This window comes from Rhincodon typus, chromosome 6 (assembly GCF_021869965.1).
Source record: "Rhincodon typus isolate 14 chromosome 6, sRhiTyp1.1, whole genome shotgun sequence".
Taxonomy (NCBI): domain Eukaryota; kingdom Metazoa; phylum Chordata; class Chondrichthyes; order Orectolobiformes; family Rhincodontidae; genus Rhincodon; species Rhincodon typus.
In genome coordinates this window covers 44,538,369-44,545,144 of record NC_063337.1, presented here as the reverse complement: position 1 = coordinate 44,545,144, position 6,776 = coordinate 44,538,369, and the positions used below count along the sequence as shown (strand labels likewise).

At 40.5% G+C, this 6,776-nt stretch overlaps 1 protein-coding gene across 3 annotated transcripts in view; it reads left to right on the top strand.

Annotated features, from left to right (window-relative positions):
• Positions 1–15: 15 nt before the first annotated feature.
• The window catches only part of LOC109928522 (cytoplasmic dynein 2 heavy chain 1), a 534,366-nt gene continuing 527,605 nt past the window's right edge, over positions 16–6,776 (top strand). For 2 of the 3 annotated variants that reach the window (XM_048597673.1, XM_048597672.1), the window contains exon 1: positions 16–271. The gene's annotated coding sequence lies outside the window, so the exon portion shown is untranslated. The remainder of the gene's footprint in view (positions 272–6,776) is intronic. The other variant, XM_048597671.1, reaches the window with a different exon arrangement.

Below are 6,776 nucleotides of genomic sequence, written 5' to 3'. Positions count from 1 at the left end.
TTAAAGGGACAGGCAGCACCCCGCACTCGGCTGCAGCTTCTCCACACCCGGCAGGAGGACGGCGCTTGAAGACGCCGTGCGGTTTTTGTTGCGACGACTCACCGCCCCTTCAGCGTACGTCATTTCCGGAAGGCTGGCTGTTGTCGTGTCAGGTTACCGGGGACGCTCGGCGTTGCCAACAACGCGGGAGGCGCTGATTGCGGGTGGCCCGGCCCGGCTTGGACCAGCGGGCAAGACCAGGCCGGAGAGGGGAGGAGGTCCACTTCATTCGGTGAGCTACAGTCATAATAACGCGGCAGTGGTCCTGGTTACTGAAGGCCGTTGTTTCTGGGAGCTGATGGCCAGGACTGGGCATCGTTGAAATTGACTGATGTGACTTTTTCCCAGACAGATATTCCATTTCTATAGAAATCAACAAGGAGAAAACTTGCCCTGTGGCGCTTGCTGGGATTTCTATATGATGCTGGATGGCTCTTCGGTGTAATTTAAGCAAATAGCTATTCAATAGAAAGTGAATACGAAAAGTGACAGTTCACAGCCACCAGCAGTTTCGAGAACAAAAGTGAGATTGAGCAGAAGGCATTTTTTTTGCCATCTCTTTGTAAATCTCTTTCCTCCACTTCCCACCTTGCTGTTATTATTAATACTTGTCTGAAATGTCAGGAGCATCTCATTCTTGTGAGGGATGAAAATGGACAAGTTTAAGGAGACTTCAGCTTATGGTAAGGTCCTGGAGAGCATTGCTGAACAAAGAGACCTTGGAGTGCAGGTTCATAGTTCCTTGAAAGTGGAGTCGAAGTTAGACAGAGTAATGAAGATGGTGTATGGTATAAAAACCAAAGTTGCAGGAAAAGCTGAGCAGGTCTGGCAGCATCCGTGAAGAAAAAAATCAGAGTTAATGTTTCGGGTCCGGTGACTGGACCTGAAATGTTAACTCTGATTTTTTCCTATGCAGTTGCTGCCAGACTTGCTCAGCTTTTCCAGCATCTTTTGATTTTGTTCCTAACTTCGAGCATCCGCAGTTCTTTTGGTTTTTATTTAGGGCGTTTGGTATGTTTACCTTTATTGGTCAGTGCATAGGAGTTGGGATGGCATATTGCAGTTGTGCAGGACATCGGTTACGCCACTTTTGTAAAACTGTGTTCAATTCTGGTCTCATTGCTATGGGAAGAATGTTATGAAACTTGAAGGGGTTCAGAAATCATTTATAAGGATGTTGCCAGGGTAGGAGGATTTGAACTGAGGCTATTTTCCTCGGAGTGTTAGAGGCTGAAGGGTAACCTTTTATCATAGTTTATAAAATTATGAGGAGCATGGATAGGGTGAATAGACAAGGCCTTTTCTCCAGGGTGGGGGGTGTCCAAAATGAGAGGGCATAGGTTTAAGGTGAAAGGGGATAGATTGAAAAGAGACTGAAGGGACAACTTCTACATGGAGAGGGTGGTGTATGTATGGAATGAGCTGCCAAAGGACGTGGTAGAGGCTGGAACAATTACAACATTTAAAAGGCATCTGGATGGGTATATGAATAGGAAGGGTTTAGACAGATATGGCCCAAATTCTGGCAAATGGGAATAGATTAATTTAGGATATCTGGTTGGCATGGACGAGTTGGACCGAAGGGTCTGTTTCCATGCTGTTCATCTCTGACACTATGACTCGTGTTGGGTGTAAATACTTATTCTAGCTGATAACTTGTAAAGGGCTGTAGAGGCCAACCTGATTAGATACATAAAGACCCGAGAGTGTAATTGGAGGTAGATAAAGTTATATAGAATAAGCTAGTTGAACTCTAATTATCATAAACATGCAAATGAAATTATATAATCTAAGTTCATCATTGTAGAATATGTGTATATTCTAAATTTACTGCTGTGATGCTGGGGGTGAGAAAGGTGAGACAATGACACTATTTCCAGACTAGAGGAACAGAGAGGACTATGGGAAGACTTAATAGGAATTATTTTGTTAAGTTGAATAGGGAATATATTTTTCCCCTGAGAACTCCAATGACAAGTGGCTATTGATTAAAATTCTCAAACTAAGGAGAAATGAGTTAAAATAAAAACTTAAATGCAGAATTGTTTGAGCATGAACTGTTTTGATACAGCAAGTCAATGGAGAAAAAATCTTAAGAGAAAAATGAGCCAATATTTTAGTGAGTGGAATAGGGAATTAAATTGATTTTGCTTTAGCAAAGAACAGGTGGTGATTATATGGTACAATGTGCTAAAAGCGGTAGAGTCCCTAGCCCTGAACCATGAGGCCTGGGTTCAAGTCCCATCTGCTCCAGATCTGTGTCATAACATCTCTGAACAGGTTGATTTAGAAAAATAGGTTAAATTTAGAAAAACAGAAAATTGGGTGTCTATGTGACAATGCTGTCAGTTTAAAAGTTATTTCGTCTTTTTGATGAGAGATTGTAAAGTAGAGGTGCAGGCTGGCTACTGAGGATGACTTGTGTAAGCAATTTGTGAGGTGTTGTGCCTTTTTTAACAGCCTGAATGGCTGTGGCCAGTTCCGTCAGATCCAGATTTATAGGTTTTGTTTTTTTTCTCGATAACATCAGAAGCTCTTGGGGTCTCAGTAGAGTTGGGAACTTCAGTGAATGTTTCCTGGCTGCTGCTATCTCTGTATTTTCTCTGGATGATTTTTCCTCTTGGATTGGAGAACTGCATGTGAGAATCTGTGTCTGCATTTGCCTTTTTGCTAAGGTGTGTGTCTTTGGGATGTTACTATATTGGAACAGTTAATTTGTAATAGTTACTGTATCTATTATTTAGTTAAGTTTTCCAATAGTTAAGTTATTCTAATAACTCTTTCTTTTGTTTGTATTTTAACAATAGTGTTTAAATCAATTGTATTTTGCTTAACAACGTGTAGTTTGACCAGTTATATTGCAACTGGAACATGGCTTTTCATATCTATCTTTAAAATAAGAAAAAGTCAGGTTCTAGACTACCTTCTTAAAATATTTTGAGGTGATCTGGCCTGGTCCATAACAGTGCATCAATGGTCTCGAATACTTTAGGCACTGTGAGGGGTGGAGTGCTTTATTTCCCCCTCCTTCTCTCCCTAAACACCCTCCCATCACTTTTTTGATGTCAGTATAGCCTTTAACAGGCTTTGCTTGTTAATATGCAACTGGCTACATGGGTATTTTCCTGATGGTGAAAAAAGGAATGAAATCTATTCGCAACGGTGTCCTTTTTTCTGTCTCTCTATTAAAATTTAATAAAAAGGTGATTTGTGGGGAGGAATAGGGCACAATTGGGCCCTTTTTTGTTTTAGTAAAAAACAACACAGATCCTTGAGCACAGAGAACAAAAATACACCTATAGGGAAGGCCTCTTGTGGTGCAGTGGTAATATCCCTACCCTGAACCAGGGAGGGGTCTGAGCTCAAGTTCCACCTGCTCCATAGGTGTGTAATAACAACTTTGAGCAGGTTGATTGGGAAAAATGGATTAAATTTTAAAAATGTACCTAAACCTTCATCTAAATTGCAGAGACAAGGTTTCTTGTCTCAAAGGGAATGAAAATGTGGCTGAAATTTGGGAGATAGATAAGGAATTAGCCAGAAGGAGGAATGCAGCTACTTAGAAAATTTTGGTGAACTGGAATGATGCAAGAACATAGCAACATTTAGCTACTTATGCCAGTTCAAGAAAAAGTAAAAACAGAAAATTGAATGTCCATCAATGCTCTCGATGCCTTTAGAGAGAGGTGGGCATGTGGGGATACAGTACTTAATGTCTTCCTCCAACTCTATTTCAATTTAGTCTTTCTCCTCTCTCTATACTCCCACTTCACTTTAGATGGTTTGACTTGCCCGTAATGGGCTTTACATGTAAATATTGAATTGGCTACATGGGTGTTTTTATTAGTGGTGGATAGTAGTTAAAAATGTAAAAACAGAAAATTGGGTGTCCTTGGAGAGGGAGCATGCAGTACTCATCAATGTTTTCGATGCCTTTAGAGGGAGGCGGCACTACAGGGACACTGTGCTTTATTTCCCCTTCCAACTCCATTTTCATTTAGTTCCTTTGCTTTCTCCCTCCCTCCCCTCACTTTTGATGGTTTGCATTGTCCGTAATGGGCTTTGCTTGTAAACATTTAATTGGTTACATGAATGATTAATGGTGGTAGTTGAAGGAGGAGAAAAACACAAAAACATCAGTGATTTTGTTGGCGGGTAAGTCACTCAGTTGTGTGTGATAGCAATTATGGGTATAAAGGATATACTCAACAGTTCTGGCAGCACTTTTGGAGAGAGAAACAGTGAGTGTTTAATTTATGGTAATCATAAATGTAATAGGTCATTAATACAACCAGACCCTGAGTGAAGCTTCCATATTTGTACGGTTACAGGGAGGATGCCCCAAATCATTGAGCTGCTGAGTAAGATAGAATGAACTGGCCTCCTTATTTATTCACCCGACCACCCCCTTGATTGGTCACAACAAGGATAAATTAAAAAGGATCCCTTCCTCTTTGGACACTTCTCTCCCAGACCAAATGAATTTGTTTTAAAAGGAGCTGATTGAACCAAACTTCTTAAGTTAACAAAAGCATGAATATATTAGTTACTAATCATGAAAAGTCATAACAATTAATAAGTAAGTCCAAGGTAAAAAAAAAATTAAAAAATCATAGATCAGTCTTTAAGTACATAGGACATAGAATAGTACAGCGCAGGAATGGGCCCTTCGGCCCACAATGTTGTGCCAATTGTGACACCAAATTAAACTAATCCCTTCTGCCTGACCTTGGTCCATATCCCTCCGTTCCTCGCACATCTTGTGCTTATCTAAATGCTCTGGCATTGCGTTCCACACTTCTACCACTCTCTGTGCAAAACAAGCTTGCCCCTCACATCTCCTTTGAACTTTCCCCCGTCACCTTAAATGCATGCCCCCTAATATTAGACATTTCAACACTGGGGAAAAAGATTCTGACAATCAACCCTATCTATGCATCTCATAATTTTACAGACTTCTATCAAGTCTTCCCTCCACCTCAGCTGCTCAAGAGAAAACAATCTGAGGTTTTCTAGCCTCTCATCTATAACTCATACCCTCTAATCCAGGCAGCATCCTGTAAACCTCTTCTGCACCCTCTCCAAAGCCTCCATATTCTTCCTGTAATGGGTGATCATAATTGAACGCAGTACTCTAGTGTTGCCTAACCAAAGTCTTCTAAACCTGTAACATGAAATCTTGACTCTTGCACACCATTCCCCGACCAATTAAGGCAAGCGTGCCATGTGCCTTCTTTAGCACCCTATTTACTTGTGTGGCCATTTTCAGGGAGCTACAGACTTGAACCCCAAGATCCCACTGTACATCAATGCTGTTCAGTGTCCTGCCATTGACTATATACTTTTCCTTAATATTTGATCTCCCAATGTGCGACACCTCTCACTTATCTGGATTAAACACCATCTACCATTTCTCCTCCATATCTGCAACTGATCTGTATCCTGCTGTATACTGTGACAAACTTTCTACACTATCCACAACGCCATTGATCTTTGTTTCGTCTGCAAACTTACTAACTCACCCATCTACATTTTCATCCATGTCATTTATGTATATCACGAACAGCAGATGTCTCAGTACAAATCCCTGCGGAACATCACTAGTCCTGCTTTTCCAGCCTGAAAAGCACCCTTCTACCACAATCCTCTGTGGATCTCATGCATTTTAATCTTCTGCATGAGCTTACCATGAGGGACCTTGTCAAAAGCCTTACTAAAATCCATGTTCACTACATCCACTGCTCTGCCCTCATCGGTCACCTTCGTTCACCTCCTTGAAAAATTCAATCAAGTTAGTAAGACATGACCTGTCCTGCACAAAGTCATGCTTTTCCAAATGTAACGAAGAATTTGTGAACAGTAGATTGTAGAATAATGCAGTCATTTCAGTAGATGTTGCCAGTTTCTTTCTACGATGGTTATATGGCAGCAGTCAGAGAGATAGTCCTGTCCCTTTCTTTTACCTGCAATGCAGCGGTGTTTTATGGCTGTGATCAAGGTTGTTCTCTGCACTGTATTAGTCCACACACTTGAATGGCCTCCTGCTGAGAGGGGTTAGATAGTCAGCTTCTTGTTCCTGTAGCCTTTCAGTTCATTTGAAGATTTTCTAAGTCTGTACAGACGTGACATTCAAGAATTGCTCTCCTGACAGCCACTGAATTTACATTCTCAGCCAGCTTGGCTGTATCTGTTTAAAAAAAACAGATATTGAAATTAAAAGTTCAGCGTGCCCATTGGTGATCTGGAATTCTGATCTGTGCTCCTGATGTTATCAGCCTGAAATGTTAACTGTTTCTTTCTTCACGGATCTTGCCACATCCGAATTCTTCCAGCATTTTCTGTTTTTCTTTCAGTCGTCCAGCATCTGCAGTAATTTGGTCTCATTTTATTATAATTAATTAAATGCTGTTGTCTGCTGCTTTTGACTTTTTTGTCAGGCATTTTAGTTTCCAGTAACTTTTGTCAGTTAAATGATGCGGACTGTGGGTATCTATTTAACTTATAAGTTTGTCAAAGCAGTGAAGGAAAATGAATGTTTCCTTTGAGAATCTATAATTTTATGTTGTGTTAAATACTAGAAGTATACTTTGAGCTTGATTTTTATTTGGTGAATTCCATCAAAACTTATTGAAAATTTCTGTATCAGCAATTAGTTGAACAAAGTGTATTTGTGGAGCCTTCTTTTGGCATCACCCAGTGTTCAAAACTAAATATTTGATTTTAAGACTTGAATTGTC